The sequence below is a fragment of the Symphalangus syndactylus genome, chromosome 3 (genome assembly GCF_028878055.3).
Source record: "Symphalangus syndactylus isolate Jambi chromosome 3, NHGRI_mSymSyn1-v2.1_pri, whole genome shotgun sequence".
NCBI classification, from domain to species: Eukaryota; Metazoa; Chordata; class Mammalia; order Primates; family Hylobatidae; genus Symphalangus; species Symphalangus syndactylus.
This window is the reverse complement of record NC_072425.2, coordinates 102883718-102904096: the sequence shown is the minus strand read 5'-3', so window position 1 is coordinate 102904096 and position 20379 is coordinate 102883718.

The window sequence follows — 20379 nt, the reverse complement described above, 5'->3', positions numbered from 1 at the left end:
CCGCTTTGTAATATTGTTCATAATATCTCATGTGGTAGATGATATTACTTCCAGTATTGCAGCAGGTGTACCCTCTCTGTGATATTATTTGTAATATCTAAGGGGAAAGATGACGTTACTACCATTATCTCAGAGAGTGTACCTTCTCTCTGATATTGTTCGTAATATCCACGGGGTGAGATGACGTTACTACCAGGATCGCAGGGGGTGTACCCCCTCTGCGATATTGTTTGTAATATCAAAGGTGGACGATGATACTACTTTCAATGTCGCAGGTGGTGTACACCCTCTGTGATATTGTTTGTAATACTCACAGGGGGAGATGATACTACACTCAATGTCGCAAGAAGTGTACATTCTCTGTGCTATTGTTTGTACTATACAAGGGGAAAATGATACTACTCTCAATGTTGCCGAGGGTGCACACCCTCTGTGATATTGTACGTATTATCCAAACGGGGAGATGGCACAACTTCCAATGTCACAGTGGTTGTACACCCTCTGTGATACTGTTCGTAATAATCAAGGGGGACGATGATACTACCCCCGATGCCACAGGAGGTGTACACCCTCTGTGATATTGTGTGTGATACCCAAGATGGGAGATAATACTACTCCCAGTGTCGCGGGGGGTGTACACCCTCTGTGATATTGTTCGTAACATCCAAGGGGGAGATGATACTACTTCCAATATTGCAGGGGGTGTACACCCTCTGTGCTATTGTTCATAATATCCAAGGGGTGAGATGATACTACTTCCAAAGTTGCAGGGGATGTGTGTCTCTGTGATATTGATTTGTGATATCCAAGGGAAAAGATAATATTACTCCCAATGTCACATTGAGTGTACACCCTCTGTGATATTATTTGTAATATCCATGGGGGGAGATAATATTACTCCCAATGTCACAGGGGGTGTATACCCTCTGTGTTATTGTTCATAATATTTAAGGGGGGGAATAATATTACTCCCAATGTCACACGGGTGTACCTTCCAATGGTGGATATTATATTACTCCCAATGTCGCAGGGGATGTACTCCCTCTCTGTTATTGTTTGTATTATCCAAGGAGGGAGACGATACTACTTCCAATGTCACAGGGGATGTACATCCTCTGTGATATTGTTTGTACAAAATCACAGAGGATGTACACCCTCTCTGTTACTGTTCTTAATATCCAAAGGGGGAATGATGTTACTCACAATGTCGCAGGGAGTCTACACCCTCTGTGATATTGTTCTTAATATCCAAGGTGGGAGATGATATAACTCCCAATGTCGCATGGGGTGTACACCCTCTGTGATATTGTTTGTAATATCCAAAGTGGGAGATGATATAACTGCCAATGTTGCCTGGGGTGTACACCCTTTGTGATATTTTTGGTAATATCCAAGGGGGATAATGACGTTACTCCCAGTATTGCAGAAGGTGTACCGCCTCTGTGATATTCTTCATAATATCCAAGGAGGGAGATATCATAACACCCATTATCGCAGGGGGTGTACCCCTCTCATATCATTTGTAATATCCAATGGGGGAGATGACATTACTCCCAGTATCACAGCAGGTGTACCCCCTTTGTGATATTGTTCATAATATTCAAGGAAGGATATGATACTACTCCCCATATCGTAACACCATGTGTACACACCCTCTGTGATATTGTTTGTAATATCCAAGGGGGGAGATGATACTACACCCAATGTCGCAGGGGGTGTACACCCTCTGTGATACTGTTTGTAATATCCAAGGGGGGAGATGATACTACTTCCAATGTTGCAGAGGGTGTACACCCTCTGTGATACTGTTTGTAATATCCAAGGGGAAGGTAATACTATTCCAAATTTCACAGGGGATGAACACCCTCTGTGATATTGTTTGCAATATCCAAGGTGGGAGATTATACTATTCCCAATGTCCCAGGGGATGTACACCTTTTGTGATATTGTTCGTGGAGATGATACTACTTCCAATGTCACAGGGTGTGTATACCCTCTATGATATTGTTTGTAATATTCAAGGGGGGAGATGATACTACTCCCAATATCACAGGGGGTGTACACCCTCTGTGTATTGTTCATCATATCCAAGGGGGGAGATGATACTACCTCCATTGTCACAGGGGATGTACATCCTCTGTGATATTGTTTGTAATATCCAAGGAGATATATGATATTACTCCCAATGTCACAGCTGGTGTACACCCTCTGTGATGTTGTTTGTAATATCCAAGGGGTGAGATGATACTATGCCCTGTGTCGCATTGAATGTACACCCTCTGTGATATTGTTTATAATATCCAAGAAGTTAGATGATATTACTCACAATGTCACAGGGGTGTACACCCTCAGTGATATTGTTCATAATATCCAAAGGGGGAGATGATATAACTCCCAATGTTGCATTGAATGTACACCCTCTGTGATATTGTTCATAACATCCAAGGGGGGGAGATAATATTACATTCAGTGTCACAGGTGTGTATACACCCTATGTGATATTGTTCATAATGTCCAAGGGGGAGATCATATTACTCCCGTTGTAGCAGTGGGTGTACAACTTCTGTACTATTGTTCATAATATCCAAAGGGGGAGATGATATTACTCCCAATGTCATAAACATCCTATGTGTACACCCTCTGTGATATCGTTTGTAATATCAAAGGAGGGAGATGACATCACTCCCAGTATCACAGGTGATGTATACCCTCTGTGAAATTATTCCTAATATCCAAGGAGGAGATAACGTTATTCCCAGTATCACTGAAGGTGTATCCCCTCTGTGATATTGTTCATAACATCCAAGGGGGGAGATGACGTTACTTTCAGTATCGCATGGGGTGTACCCCCTTTGTGATATTGTTCGTAATATCCAAGGGGGGAGATTACGTTACTCCCAGTATTGCAGCAGGTCTATCCTCACCGTGATATGTTCGTAATATCTAAGGGGAATGGTGATGTTACTCCCAGTATGTCAGGAAATGTACCCACTCTGTGATATTGTTTGTAATATCCAAGGGGGGAAATGACGTTACTCCCAGAATCGCAGAGAGTGTACCCCATTTGTGATATTGCTTGTAACATCAAAAAACGGAGATGACGTTACCCTAGTATCACAAGGGTTGTACCCCCTCTGTGATATTGTTTGTAATATGCAAGGGGCGAGATGACGTTACTCCCAGTATCGTAGGGGGTGTACCTTCTCTGTGATATTTTTCATAATATCTAAGAAGGGAGGTGACGTTTATTCCGGTATCACAGGGAGGTGTACCCCCTCTGTGATATTCTTTGTAATATCCAAGGTGGGAGATGACTTTACTCCCAGGATAGCAGGGGGTGTAGTGCCTTCTGCAATATTGTTTGTAATATCCAGTAGGGAAGATGATGTTACTTTCAGTATCATAGCATGCGTACCCCCTCTGTGATATTGTTTGTAATATCCAAGGGAGCAAATGACCTAACCCCCAGTATCTCAGGGGGTGTACCGCTCCTGTGATATTGTTCGTAACTTTTAAGGGGAAAGATGACGTTAATCCCAGTATCTCAGGGGGTGTACCGCTCCTGTGATATTGTTCGTAACTTTTAAGGGGAAAGATGACGTTACTCCCAGTATCGCAGGGGGTCTACCTTCTCTGTGATATCGTTCATAATATGTAAGGGGGGAGACGAGGTTACTCCCAGTGTCGCAGGGGGTGTACCCCTTCTGTGATACTGTTCCTAATATTTAAGGGAGGAGATTATGTGCCGAGACCAGCTCGGCCGGGGAGACCATAACCCAGCGGTGCTAGAGGAATTAAAGACACACACAATGTAAATGACGAGTTAATGTGTGCAGCACACCAACATGGCGCATGTATTCATATGTAACGAACCTGCAAGTTTTGCACATGTACCCTAGAACTTAAAGTATAATAATAAATAAATAAATGAATAATAAAAAAATAAAGTTATTTAAAAAAGAAACAGAAGTGTGGAGTAGGAAATCAGGGGTCTCACAGCCTTCAGAGCTGAGAGCCTCAAATAGAGATTTACCCACGTATTTATTAACAGCAAGCCAGTGATAAGCATTGTTTCTATGGATTCTAGATTAACTAAAAGTATTCTTTATGGAAAATAAAGGGATGGGCCAAAATAAAGTGATGGGTTTAGCAGGAGCGTGTCCTTAAGGCACAGATCGCTCATGCTATTGTTTGTGGTTTAAGAACGCCTTTAAGTGGTTTTCCACCCTGGGTGGGCCAGGTGTTCCTTGCCCTCATTCCGGTAAACCCACAACCTTCCAGCCTGGGCATCATGGCCATCACGAACATGTCACAGTGCTGCAGAGATTTTGTTTACGGCATTTTGGGGCCAGTTTATGGCCAGATTTTGGAGGGCCTGTTCCCAACAATTATGTAACTCCCAATATTGCAGACGGTGTACCCTCTCAGAGATATTATTTGTAATACCCAAGGAGGAAATGAGGGTGTACCCCGTCTGTTATATGGTTCGTAACATACAAGAGGGGAGATGACGGTACTTCCAATATCGCAGCAGGTGTACCCCCTCTGTGGTATGGTTCGTAATAAAAAAGGGGGGATGAGACGTTACTCCCAATATCACAGGGGGTGTATCCACTCTAGATATGTTTCATAATATCTAAGAAGGAAGAAGACGTTAGTCCCAATATTGTAGAGGGTGTACCTCTCTGTGACATGGGTCGTAATAACCAAGAAAGGAGATGACGTTACTCCCAATATCTCAGAGGGTGTGCTCCTTTTCTGACAGAGTTTGTAATATCCAAGGGGGGAGAGGACGTTACTCCCAATATTGCAGAAGGTGTACACCCTCTGTGATATGGTTCATAATATCCAAGGAGGGGAATGACGTTACTCCCAATATCGCAGGTTGTGTATCCCCTCTGTGATATGGTTCGTAACATCCAATAGAGGAGATGATCTTACTCCCAATATCTAAGGAAGTGTACACACTCTGTGATACGGTTCATAATATCCAAGGGGGAAATGACGTTCACCCAATATCGCACAGGGTGGACCCCTTCTGTGATATTGTTCATAATATACAGGGGGGAGATGATGTTACTCCCAATATTTCAGGGGTGGACTTCCTCTGTCATATTGTTCATAATATTCAAGAAGGGAGATGATGTTACACCCAATATCAAAGGGGGTGTACCCCATCTATGATTTTGTTCATAATATCCAACTGGGGAGATGGTGTTACTACCAATATCACAGGGGGTGTACACCCTCTGTGATATTGTTAGTAAAATCCAAAAGACATGACGTTGCTCCCAATATAGCGAAGGTGTATCTCCTCTGTGTTATTGTTCATAATATCCAAGGGGGGAAATTTTGTTACTCCCAATATTGTAGGGGGTGTATCCTCTCTGTAATATTGTTCATAATATCCAAGGGGGAAATGATGTTACCCCCAATATTGCAGGGGGTAGAACCCTCTGTGATATTGTTCACAGTATTCAAAAGAAGACATGATGTTACTACCAATATCGCAGGGAGTATACACCCTCTGTGATATTGTTCATAATATCAAAGGGGGGAGATCATGTTACTCCCAATATCACAAGGGGTGTATGCCCTCTGTTATATTGTTCATAATATCTAAGGAGGGAGATGGTGTTACGTCCAATATCACAGAGGGTGTACCCATCTGTGATATTGTTCATAATATCCAAAAAAGGAGATGATGTTACTCCCAATATCGCAGGCAGTATACCCCCTCTGTAATATTGTTAATAATATTCAAGGGGGGAGATGGTATTTCCCCCAGTATCACAGGGGGTGTACCTCCTCTGTGAGATTATTGGTAATATCCAATGCAGCTGATGATGTTACTCTCCATATCGCAGGGTGGGTGGGTAGCCCCTCTGTGATATTTTTCATAACATCTAAGGGTGAAGATGATGTTACTCCCAATATGGCAGAGATGTAACCCCCTGTGATATTGTTCATAATATTCATGGGGGGAGATTATGTTACTCTCAATATCGCAGGGGGTGTGCCCATTCTGTGATATTGTCCATAGCATTTAAGGGGGAAGATAATGTTACTCCAAATATCACAGGAAGTGTACCCCCTCTATGATATTGTTTATGATATCCAAAGTAGGAGACGATATTACTCCCAATATCACAGAGGGTGTACTCCTTCTGTGATATTGTTTGTAATATCCAAGGGGGAAGATGGTATTACTCCCAGTATCATAAACACCCTGTGTGTACACCCTCCGTGATATTATTTGTAATATCCAAGTGGGAAGAGGATGATATTACTCTCAATATCACAAGAGGTATACACCGCATGTGATATTGTTCATAGTATCTGGGGCGGAGAGGATGATATCACCCCCAATATCACAGGAGGTGTACACCCCCTGTGATATTGTTTGTCATATCCCGGAGGGAAAGGGATGATATTACCCCCAATATCACAGGAAGCATACACTTCCTTTGATAGTGTTCATAATATCTGAGGGGGGAGTATAATGTTACCCCCAATATCATCATGGGTGTTCACCCCCTGTGATGTTGTTTGTAAAATCCAGAAAGGGAGAGGATGATATTATCCCCAATATCACTGGGGGTGTACACTACAACATAGTTCATAATATCCAAAAAAGAGAGGATGGTATTATCCTCAATATTGCAAGGATTGTACACCCCCCTGGAATATTTTTTGTAATATCCGAGGAGGGAGAGGATAATATTACTCCCAATATGGCAGGGGGTGTACACCCCATTGTGATATTGTTTGTAATATCTGGGGGGGAGAGGATGATATTACCCCCAATATGGCAGGGGATGTACACCCCCTGTGATATTGTTCCTAATATACGGGGGGGAGAGGATTATGTTATCCACAATATCGCAGGGGTGTACAGCCCCCTGTGATATTGTTTGTAATATTTAGGGGGGGAGATGATGACATTACCCACAATATCACAGGGAGTGCACACCCCTCTTTTATATTGTTCGTAATATCCAGGGGTAGAGAGGATGATATTACCCCCAATATTGCAGGGGGTGTACAACTCCCTGTGATATTGTTCGTAATATTCGGGGGGAGAGGATGATATTACCCCCGATATCGCAGCTGTTGTACACACCCCTGTGATGTTGTTTATAATATCCGGGGGGAGAGGATGAGGATATTACCCCCAATATTGAAGGGGATGTACAGCCCCCTGTGATATTGTTTGTAATATCCGGGGGGGTAGAGGATTATATTATCTCCAATATCGCAGGGGGCCTACAACCCCCGTGATGTTGTTTGTGATATTTTGGAAAAGAGAGGATGATATTACCCCAATATTGCAGGAGGTGTACAATCCTCTGTGATATTGTTCGTAATATTCGGGGGTGGGGGAGTCAATGACATTACCTTCAATATTGCAGATTGTGTACACCCCCCTGTATTACAGTTCATAATACCCAGGAAAATAGAAGATGATATTACCCCCACTATCACAGGGATTGTACACCCCCCTGTGTTATTGTTTGTAATATCCAGGGGAAGAGAGGATGATATTACCTTCAACATCACAGGTGGTGTACACCCTCCATAATTTTATTCATAATAACGAATTATTCTGAATATCGCAGGGGATGTACACCCACTGTATTGTTATTCATAATAACCAAGGGGTGAGATGATATTATTCCTTATATCGCAGGGGGTGTACACCATTTTTGGTATTATTTCTAATATCCGGGGTGGGGACATGATATTACTTCTAATCTCGCAGGGGGTGTACACTCTCCGTGGTATTATTCGTAATATCCAAGGCGGGACATTATATTACTCCTAATATCGCAAGGGGTACATTCTGCATGATATTATTCATAACATCCAAAGGGGAACATGATATTATGCCTGATATCACAGGGGTTGTACACCCTTCGTGGTATTATTTGTAATATCCAAGGGGAAACATGATATTGCTTTGTGGAGGGTGTCCACTCTCCATGATATTATTTGTAATATCTAAGGGGAGACATAATATTACTTCGCAGGGCGTGCACATTCTCCATGACATTATTTGTAATATTCAAGGGAGGACACAATATTACTTCCAATAGCACAGGGAGTGTACATCTTTCATGGTATTATTCGTAATATCTAAGGGGGGACATGATATTACTCCTAATATTGCAGAAGATGTACACCCTCCGTGGTGTCATTTGTAATATCGAAGGGGGGGCATGATATTACTTATAATATTGCAGGGCATGGTCACCCTCCGTGGTATTATTCATAATATGCAAAACGGGACGTGATATTGCTTCTGATATTGTAGGAGGTGTACACCCTTTGTGGTATTACTCGTAATATTTAAGGGGAAACATGATATTACTTTGCAAAGGGTGTACACCTTCCGTGATATTATGTGTAATATCCAAGAGGAGACATAATATTACTTCACAGAAGGTGTACAACTTTTGTGAGATTATTCGTAATATTCAAGGGGGGGAGAATATTACTTGGCAGGGTGTGTACAAGCTCTGTGATATTATTTGCAATAACCAAGGGGGAAGATGACATTACTTCACAGAAGGTATATACCCTTCACAATATTATTCATAATATCCAAGGGGGGAGATGATATCACTCCTAATGTTGCAGGGGATGTACACCCTCTGTGATATTATTCGTAATATCCAAGGGAAGGGATGATATTACTTTTTAGAAGGTGTACACCCTCTGTCATATTATTTATATTATCCAAGTGGGGAGATGATATTACTTTGCAGGGTATGTACACTCTCTGTGATATTATTTGTAATATCCAAGGGGAAAGATTTTATTACTCCTAATATCGCAAAAGGTGTACAACCTCTGTGATATTATTCGCAATATCCAAGTGGGGAGATATTACTTCGCAGGGGGTGTACACCCTCTGTGTTATTATTTGTATATCCAAGGAATAAGATGATATTACTCCTAATATCACAGGGGGTGTACACTCTCTGTGATATTATTCATAATATCCAACATGGGAGAGGATATTACTTCGCAGGGGGTGTACACCCTCTGTGATATATTTTGTAATATCCAAGGGGGGAGATTATATTAATGCTAATATCACAGTGAGTGTATGCCTTCCATAATATTATTTGTAATATCCAAGGGAAAAGACGATATTACTCCTAATGTAGCAGTGGGTGAACACCCTCCATGATATTATATGTAATATAAAAAGGGAAGGAAGATATTACTCCTAATGTCACAGTGAGTGTACACCCTCCATGATATTATTCATAATATCCAAGGGGAGAGATTATATTACTCCTAATATCATAAATACCCTGTGTGTACACCCTCTTTTACATTCTTTGTAATATCCAAGATGATAGATGGTCTTACTCCTAATATCATAAACGCACTGTGTGTACACACTCTGTGATATTCTTTGTAATATCTAAGGGGAGAGATGATATTAATTCTAATATCATAAACACCCAGCGTGTACACCCTCTGTAATATTCTTCATAATATCCAAGATGAGAAATGATGTTACACTTAATATCGCAGGGGGTACACCCCCTGTGAGATCCTTTGAAATATCCAAGGGAAGAGATGATGTTACTCCTAATATCGCAGAAGGTGTACACCCTCTGTGAAATTATTTGCAATATCCAAGGGGGGATACCATGTTACTCCTAATATCGCAGGGTATGCACACCCTCTGTGATATTCTTCGCAATATCGAAGAGGGAAGATGACGTTACTCCTAATATCACAGGAACTGTACACCCGCTGTGATATTCTTTGTAATATCAAAGGGGGTATATGATGTTACTCCTAATTTCCCAGGGGGTGTACGCCCTCTGTGATACTGTTCGTAATATCCAAGGGGGTAGATAATGTCACTCCTAATATCGCAGGGGGTGTGCACCCTCTGTGATATTCCTCATAATATCGCAGGAAAGAAATGTTGTTACTCCTAAAATCGCATAAAGTGTATGCCCCTCTGTGATGTTTTTCATAATATCCCAGGAGGGAGATTATGTTACTTCTAATATCACAGGGGATGTACCCCTTCTGTGATATTCTTTGTAATATCCCAGCAGGGAGATAATTTTGCACTTAACATGGCAGGGTGTATACACCCTCTGTAATAGTCTTTGTAATATCCTAAGAGAGATAATGTTACTCCTAATATTGCAGTGAGTGTACACCTTCTGTGATATTCTTTGTAATATCTCGGGGGGAGATGATATTACTTCTAATATCGCTGGGGGTGTAAACCCTCTGTGAGATTCTACATAATATCCAAGTGGGAAGGAGATGATATTACTCCTACTAATATCGCAGGTGTGCAGCGCCTCTGTGAGATTCTTTGTAATATCCCTGGGGGGAAGAGATGACATTACTTTTAATAATATCGTAAGGGGTGTACCCCCTCTGCGAGATTCTTCATAATATCCCAATGGGGAGGAGATATTATTCCTAAAAATGTCGTGGGGTGTACCCTCTCTGCGAGATTATTTGTAATATACTGGGGGAGGGGATGATATTACTCTTAATAATATCGCAGGGCTTGTACCCCCACTGTGAGATTTTTCATAATATCCCGGGGGGAGATGACATTACTCCTTATAATATAGCAGGGGGGTGTACCTTCACTGTGAGATTCTTCGTAATATCCCAGAAGGGAGATGATATTATTCTTAGTATCCCAGTGGGGAGACGGTATTACTTGTAATATTGTAAACACCCTGTGTGTACACCCTCTGTGATATTCTTCAAAATATCTAAGAAGGGAGATGATGTTACTCTTAATAACGCAGGGGGTGTACACCCTCTGTGATATTCTTTGTGATATCCAAAAGTGGAGATGATGTTACTCCTAATATCGCGGGGGTTAAAACCTCTGTGATATTCTTCCTAATATCCAAGGCAGGAGATGATGTTACTCTTGATATAGCATGGGGTGTACACCCTCGGTGAAATTCTTCATATGATCTGAGCAGGGAGATGATGTTACTCCTAATATCACAGCAGGTGTACACCCTCCGCGACATTCTTTGTAATATCCAAGCGGGGAGATGATGTTACTACTAATATGGCAGAAAGTATACACCCTCTGTGATATTCTTGGTAATATCCAAGGGAAGAAATGATTAGTTTCACAGGGGGTGTACATTCCCTGTGATATTTTTCATAATATCCAAGGGGGCAGATGATGTTACTCCAAATATCACAGGGGGTGTACAACCTCTGTGATATTCTTTGTAATATCCCAGAGAAGAAATGATATTACTCCTTATATCGCATAAGGTGTACACTCTCCGTGATACTTTTCACAATATCCCAGGGGGAAATGATGTTACTTCTAATATTGCAGGGGGTGTATACCCTCTGTGATATTCTTTGTAATATCCAAGGGGGAAGATAATGTTACTCCTAATATCGTAGTGTGTGTACACCCTCTGTGATATTTTTCCTAATATCCCAGGAAGAGATGATGTTACTCCTAATATCGCAGGGGGTGTACACCCTCTGTAATATTCTTGGTAATATCCCAGGAGGGAGATGATATTACTTCTAATATCGCTGGGAGTGTACACCCTCTATGATATTGTTTGTAACATCCCAGGGGGGAGATAATTTTACTTCTAATATCTCAGGGGGTGTACACCCTCTGTGAGATTCTTCATAATATCCCAGGAGAAAAATGATATTACTCCTAATAATATTGTAGGGGGTGTACTCCCTCTGCATTGAGGGATGAACTCCCTCTGTGTTGAGATGGCATTACTACTAATAATATCGCAGGCATGTACCCCCTCTGCGAGATTCTTCATAATATCCCAGGGGAAAGATGACATTACTCCTAATAATATCACAAGTGCTGTACCCACTCTGTGATATTCTTCATAATATCCCAGGAAGAGATTATGTTGCTCCTAATATCGCAGGGAGTGTACACCCTCTGTAATATTCTTGGTAATATCACAGGAGAAAGATGATATTACTACTAATAATATCGCTGGGGTGTACCCCCTCTGCGAGATTCTTTGTAATATCTCAGGGAGAAGGTGATATTACTCCTAATAATATAGCAGGGGCTGTACCCTCTCTGCGAGATTCTTCGTAATATCCCCATGGGGAGATGACATTACTTCTTATAATATTGCTGGGAGTGTACCTCCTCTGTGAGATTCTTCATAATATCCCAAAAGGGAGATGATATTACTCCTAATAATATCTCAGGGAATGTACACCCACTGTGATATTATTCTTAACATCTGAGGGGGGAGATGATATTACTTATAATATTGTAAACACCCTGTGTGTACACCCTCTGTGATATTCTTCATAATATCCGAGGTAGGGGTTGAAGTTACTTCTAGTATCGCAGGGGTTGGACACCCCCTCTGTGATATTCTTCAAAATATCCGAAGGGGAAGATGATGTTACTCTTAACATCACAGGGGGTGTACACCATCTGTGTTATTCTTAGTAATATCCAAAAATAGAGATGATGATACTTCTAATATCGCAAGGGGTTTACAACCTCTGTGATATTCTTTGTAATATCCGGGGTGGAGGGAGATGATGTTACTCCTAATATCGCAGGGGGTGTACACCTTCTGTGATATTCTTCGAAATATCCAAGGGAAGAGATGATATTATTCCCAATTTTACAGGGGGCGTACACCCTCTGTGACATTTTTCATGATATTCAAGGGGGGAGATTATGTTACTCCTAATATCGCAGGAAATGTACACCCTGTGTGATATTCTTCATAATATCCAAGGGAGGAGATGATGTTACTCCTAATTTCGCAGGGAGTGTACGCCGTCTGTGACATTTTTCATAATATCAAAGGGGGTAGATGATGTTACTCCTAATATCGCAGGGGATGTACACCCTCCGTGATATTCTTCATAATATCCCAGGAAGAAATTATGTTACTCCTTATATCGCATAAAGTGTACACTCTCTGTGATATTTATCGTAGTATCCCAGGGGGGAGATAATATTATTTCTAATATTGCAGGGGGTGTATACCCTCTGCGATATTCTTCATAATATTCTGGGGGGGGGGTGAGATAATGTTACTCCTAACATCACAGGAAGTGTACACCCTCCGTGATATGCTTTGTAATGTCCAAGGGGAGAGATGACATTACTCCTAATATCACAGTGGGTGTACACCCTCTTAGATATTTTTGTAATATCCAAGGGGGTAGATGATGTTACTTCTAATATCACAGGGGGTGTATACCCTCTGTGATAGTCTTCATAACATCCCAGGGAAGAAATGATGTTACTCCTAATATCGCATAAAGTGTACACTCTCTGTGATATTTTTCATAATATCCCAGAGAAGAGATGATGTTACTTAATATTGAAGGGGGTGTACACCCTCTGTGATATTATTTGTAATATCCCAGGGGGAAGAAAATGTTACTCCTAATATCACAGGGCTTGTACACTCTCTGCAATATTTTTTATAATATTTCAGGCAGAGATGATGTTACTTCTAATATCACAGGGAGTGTACACCCTCTGTGATATTCTTGTAATATCCCAGGAGGGAGATGATATTACTTCTTATATCTCAGAGGGTGTACACATCTGTGATATTCTTCGTAATGTCCCAGGGGGAAGATGGCATTACTCCTAATAATTTTGCAGAGAGTGTACCCCCTCTGAGAGATTCTTTGTAATATCCCAGGGGGTAGGAAACGATATTACTGTTAACAATATCACAGGTGGTGTACCCACTCTGCGAGATTCCTTGTAATGTCCCAGGGGGGATATGACATTACTCCTAATAATATTGCAGGGGGTGTCTCCCTCTGCGAGATTCTTTGTACTATCGCAGGAAGGAGGAGATATTACTCCTAATTATATCGCAGGGTGTGTACCCCCTCTGTGAGATTCTTTTAATATCCCTGGGGGGAGGAGATGACATTACTTTTAATAATATCGCAAGGGATCTACTCCCCCAGCGAGATTTATCGTAATATCTCAGGTGGGAGGAGATGATATTACTCAGAATAATATCCCAGGGTGTATACTCCTCTGCGAGATTCTTTGTAATATCCCAGTGGAGAAGAGATGATATTACTCCTAATAATATCGCAGGGGTGTACCCCCTCTGCGAGATTCTTTGTAATATTTCAGAACGGAGGTGACATTACTCCTAATAATATCGTAGGGGCTGTACCCCCTTTGTGAGATTCTTCGTGATATCCCAGGTGGGAGATGACATTACTCCTTGTAATATCGCAGGAGGTGTACCTCCTCTGTGAGATTTTTTGTAATATCCCAGAAGGGAGATGATATTACTCCAAATAATATCCCAGGAGCTATATGCCCTCTGTGATATTATTCTTAATATCTGAGGGGGGAGATGATATTACTTATAATATTGTAAGCACCCTGTGTGTACACCCTCTGTGATATTCTTCATAATATCCAAGTTTAAAGATAATGTTACTTCTAATATTGCAGGGGATGTACACTCCCTGTGATATTCTTTGAAATATCCAAGAGGGGGATGAGGTTACTCGGTTACACTTAATATACCAGGGGGTGTACACCTTCTGTGTTATTCTTCGTGATATCCAAAAGAGAAGATGATGTTACTTCTAACATCACAGGGGGTTTACACCATGATATTCTTCCTAATATCCAAGGGGGGAAGATGTTGTTACTCCTAATATCGCAGGGGGTGTACACCCTCTGTGATATTCTTCATAATATCTCAGGGAAGAAATGATGTTACATTTCATATCGCATAAGATGTACACTCTCTGTGATATTTTTCATAATATCTCAGGGGGGAGATGATGTTACTTCTAATATTGCAGGGGGTGTACACCCTCTGTGATATTCTTCATAATATCCTAGGAAGGAGATGATATCACTTCTAATATTGCTAGGGATGTACACCCTCTGTGATATTCTTTGTAACATTCCAGGGGGCAGGTCATATTACTTCTAATATCTCAAGGGTTGTACACCCTCTGTGAAATTCTTTGTAATATCCCAGGAGGGATATGATATTACTCCTAATAATATCACATGCAGTGTACCTCCTCTGTGAGATTCTTTGTAATATCCCAGGGGGGAGGAGATTATATTACTACTAACAATATCGCAGGGAATGTACCCCCTCTGCGAGATTCTTTGTAATATCCCAGAAGGGAGATGACATTACTCCTAATGGTATCCCAGGGGGTGTACCTCCTCTGCGAAATTATTCATAATACCCCAGCGGGGAGGAAATGATATTACTCCTAATAATATCGCAGTGTAGGTATTCCCTCTGTGAGATTCTACATAATATCCCTTGGGGGAGGAGATGACCTTACTTTTAATGATATTGCAAGGGGTGTACCCCCTCTGCGAGATTCTTCGTAATATCTCAGGAGGGAGGAGATGACATTACTTCTAATAATATTGCAGAGAGTGTACACCCTCTGTGAGATTCTTCGTAATATCCCAGGGGGGAGGAGATAATATTACTCTTAATAATTTCGCAGGGTGTACGCCTCTGTGATATTCTTTGTAACATCCCATGGGGGAGACGATATTACTTCTAATATCTCAGGGGGTGTACACCCTCTGTGATATTCTTTGTAATATCCCAGGGATGAAATGATATTACTCCTAATAATATCTCAGGGAGTGTACCCCCTCTGTGAGATTCTTTATAACATCCCTGGTGAGAGGAAATGATATTACTCCTAATAATATTGCAGGGGGGTTACCCCCTCTATGAGTTTCTTTGTAATTTCCCAGGGGAGAGATAATATTACTCTTAATAATATCGCAGGGGTGTACTCTCTCTGTGAGATTCTTTGCAGTATCCCAGGGGAGAGATGACATTACTCTTAATAATATCACAGGGGTGTACCCCCTCTGCGAGATTCTTCGTAATATCCCAGAAGGGACATGATACTACTCCTAACAATATCGCAGGTGGTGTACACCCTGTGTGATATTATTTTCAATATCTCAGGGGGAGATGATATTACTTATAATAATGTAAATACCCTGTGTGTACACCCTCTGTGATATTCTTCATAATATCCAAGGGGGGTGATGATATTACACCTAATATCTCAGGGGTGTACACCCTCTGTGATATTATTCATAATATTTAAGGGGGGAGATTATGTTACTCCTAATATCGCAAGGGGTGTACATCCTCTGTGATATTATTCGTAATATCCAATGGGAGAAATGATGTTACTCCTAATATCGTAAACACCCTGTGTGTACACCCTCTGTGATATAATTCGTAATATCCAAGGGGAAAGATGATATTATTACTACTATTGCAATGAGTGTAGACCCTCCATGATATAATTCGTAATGATGTCCAAGAAAAAAGATGATATTACTTCTAATATCACAGTGGGTGTACACCCTCTGTGACATTTCTCATAATGATTTTCAAGAAAGGAGATGACATTACTTTTAATATCGCAGTGAACGTACACCCTTTGGGATATTGTTCATAATGATGTCCAAGGGAGGAGAAAACATTACTTCTAATGCGTACACCCTCCGTCATATAATTCATAATCATGTCCAAGGCAGGAGATTACAATACTCCCAATATCTCAGTAGGCTTATAATATCACAGTGGGCATACACCCTCCGTGATATTACTCATAATGATGTCCGAAAAGTAGATGACATTTCTCTTAATATCACAGTAGGCTTAAACCCTCTCTGATGTTATTCATAATGTCCAAGGGAGGAGAGGACATTACTCCTAATATTGCAATGGGCATACACCCTCTGTGATATTATTCGTAGTAATGTCCAAGGGAGGAGATGACATTACTCCTAATATCGCAATGGGCGTACACCCTCTGTGATATTATTCGTAGTAATGTCCAAGGAGAAGATGACATTACTCCTAATATCGCAGTGGATGAACACCCTCTGTGATACTATTTGTAATAATGTCTAAGTGAGGAGATGACCTTACTCCTAATATTGCAATGGACATACACCCTCTGTGATATTATTCATAATAAAGTCCAAGGGAGGAGATGACATTACTCTAATATCTCAGTGGGTGTACACCCTCTGTGATATTATTCATAATAACATCCAAGGAAGGAGATATTACTCCTGATATCGCAGTGGGTGTACACCCTCTGTGATATTATTCATAATATCCAAAAAAGGAGATGATATTACTTCTAATATCACAGTGGATGTACATCATCTGTGATATTATTTGTAATATGCAAGGAAGGAGGTGATACTACTCCTAATATCCTACACACCCTGTGTGTACACCCTTTGTGATTATATTTGTAATATCCAAGGGAGTAGATATTACCCCTAATGTCTCAGTGGTTGTACACCCTTTGTGATATTATTCATAATATCCAAGGAAGGAGATATTACTCCTAATATAGTAGTGGGTGTACACTTTTTGTGATATTATTTGTAATATCCAAGGGAGGAGACGATATTACTCCTAATATTGTACACACTTTGTGTGTACACCCTCTGTAATATTATTCACAATATCCAAGGGAGGAAATGATATTGCTCCCAATATCGCAGGGGGTGTACACTTTCTACGACACTCTTTGTAATATCCAAATGAGGAGATGATATTACTCCTAATATCGTAGTGGGTGTATACCCTCTGTGATAATATTCATAACATCCAATGGAGGAGAGGAATTACTCCTAATAACTCAGGGAGTGTACACCTTCTGTGATACTATTGTAATATCCAACAGAAGAGATGATATTACTTCTAATATCACAGGAGGTTTACACCCTCTGTGATACTATTCAGAATATCCACGGGAGGAGATGATGTTGCTGCTAATATCACACGGGATGTACACCCTCGGTGATACTATTCTTCATAATATCCAAGGGAGGTCATGATGTTACTTCTAATATCACACAGGGTGTACACCCTCTGTGATACTATTATTCGTAATATTTAAGGGAAGAGATTATGTTACTTCTAATATTGCATGGGGTGTACACCCTCTGTGATACTATTATTTGTAATATTTAAGGGAGATGATGTTACTCCTAATATTGCACGGGGTGTACACCCTTCGTGATACTATTATTCATAATGTCTCAGAAAGGAGACAATGTTACTGCTAATATCGCACGGGGTGTACACCCTCTGTGATACTATTATTCATAATATTTAGAAAAGGAGATGATGTTACTCCTAATATTGAACAGGGTGTACATTCTCTGTGATACTATTATTTGTAATATACAAGGAAAGATATAATGTTACTCCTAATATCGCTTGGGACACGTACACCCTTTGTGATGCTATTATTCTTAATAGCCATGGGAGGAGATCATGTTACTTCTAATATCACACGGGATGTACACCCTCTGTGATGCTATTATTTGTAATATCCAAGGGAGGAGATGATGTCACTTGTAATACCCCATGGAATGTACACCCTCGGTGATACTATTATTCATAATATCCAATGAAGGAGATTATATTCTGTCTAATGTCACACAAGGTGTACATCCTTGGTGATACTATTATTTGTAATATCCAAAAAAGAAGATTATATTAGTCCTAATATCTCAGGGGGTATACACCCTTAGTGACATCTTCATAATATCCATGGCGATGATGACATTGCCTCTAATATCACCGTGGGTGGTCACCCTTTGTGACATTATTCATAATATTCATGAGAGATAATTATATTGCCACAAATATCCCCATGGGTGGACATTATGTGACATTATGTTACCTCTGTGACATTATTCATAATATCCAAAGGAGATGATGATATTGCCCCTAATATCACCGTGGGTGGACTCCCTCTGTGACACTTTTTGTTAAAGAGGATTATAGAGTGAGCAATATATTTTTATATATGTGTTGAGGGTCCCTAGCAAATATTATAACATCTGAACTATGAAAGCCTGGATTGACAACTATACTTTTAAATAACACTTGTCTTATTCACAAAATGTTATAAAGCTTAAGATGGAAAAATACAAAATGCTTTGACATTACCTAAAGAAGCATGAGCTCTTGCTAGGTATATGATGGTGGCCCTGAACTTGAGCCAACATCTATAATCTCTTTTATCAATCAAAAAGCCATGTTCTTTTATATGGCCTGTAGACTATTAAAATACAAAAACGTGATAATGGATAAACAACCAACAAAAAGCACCCACACTTCAAACACTGTCCTGGATTGATGAGGGAAGACTGGTTGGTGTGGGGGTGGGGGAGATTTCAAACATTTATCTGCAATCCTAATGGTTAAAATTTTACCAGGAACAGACTTGCCACTCTCTTGAAATACTGTCTCTGAGATTAACGTAAGAACAGCATCATCTCTGTTGAAAGGCTACATTCCCTTATGATGCTGATTTTTTTTGTATGATTTTGTTTTGTTTTGTTTTGTTTTGAGATGGAGTCTTGGCCAGGCTGGAGTGCAGTGGCGATCTCGGCTCACTGCAACCTCTGCCTGCCAGGATCAAGCTATTCTCCTGCCTCAGCCTCCTGAGTAGCTGAGACTACAGGCACGTGCCACCACGCCCGGCTAATTTTTGTATTTTTAGTAGAGACAGGGTTTCACCATGTTGGCCAGAATGGTCTCCATCTCCTGACCTTGTGATCCACCTGCCTCGACCTCCCAAAGTGCTGGGATTACAGATGTGAGCCACTGCACCCAGCCTGTGTATGTTCTTTATGTTTACCCTACCAAGCAGACCTGAGCATTTTGCTGGCCTTAGAGGTATGTAAAAGAACTCTAAACTTAGGCATGCAGAATAGGCACTGGATGTATGTAGTGAGGTTACCAGAAGTCTTGTTGGCTCCATGACGTCCTTATCATCTCTCTTTGCAGGCTGTGGATGCACACAAGGCAACTAAAATCTTAGGCATCATTTGAAAATGTTTGGCTGCCTGCTACAAACCCAGAAGAGAGAACACTTACTTATATTCATACTTATATTGGACTGGATATATTTTAAATCCAATTCTTTTTTTAAAAAGATGCTTCACCTTAGGAAAGAAGACATCAGACCAGCAACATCAACTAGGTGTGGAATACTTGCTGGTGAAACACTTAAAACTAGGAATCTTCTAAATCTTCAAAAGGTGCTTAAGAGAATGGAGAAATCAATAAACAGGCATCCAAGTGTTGTGGCTATAAAGCAATAACATAGGGTCCCTAGTAAAGAGTAGGCCTAAGGGTTGGTTTTGGAGAGAACTTGGGCCAAGAACAGCAGAAAAAGCTAAATGAGCTACTTATGTTGATGTGTTTTATTTTTTTTTTTTTTATTTTTTATTTTTTATTTTTTTATTTTTTTTTTGAGACAGAGTCTCGCTCTGTCGCCCAGGCTGGAGTG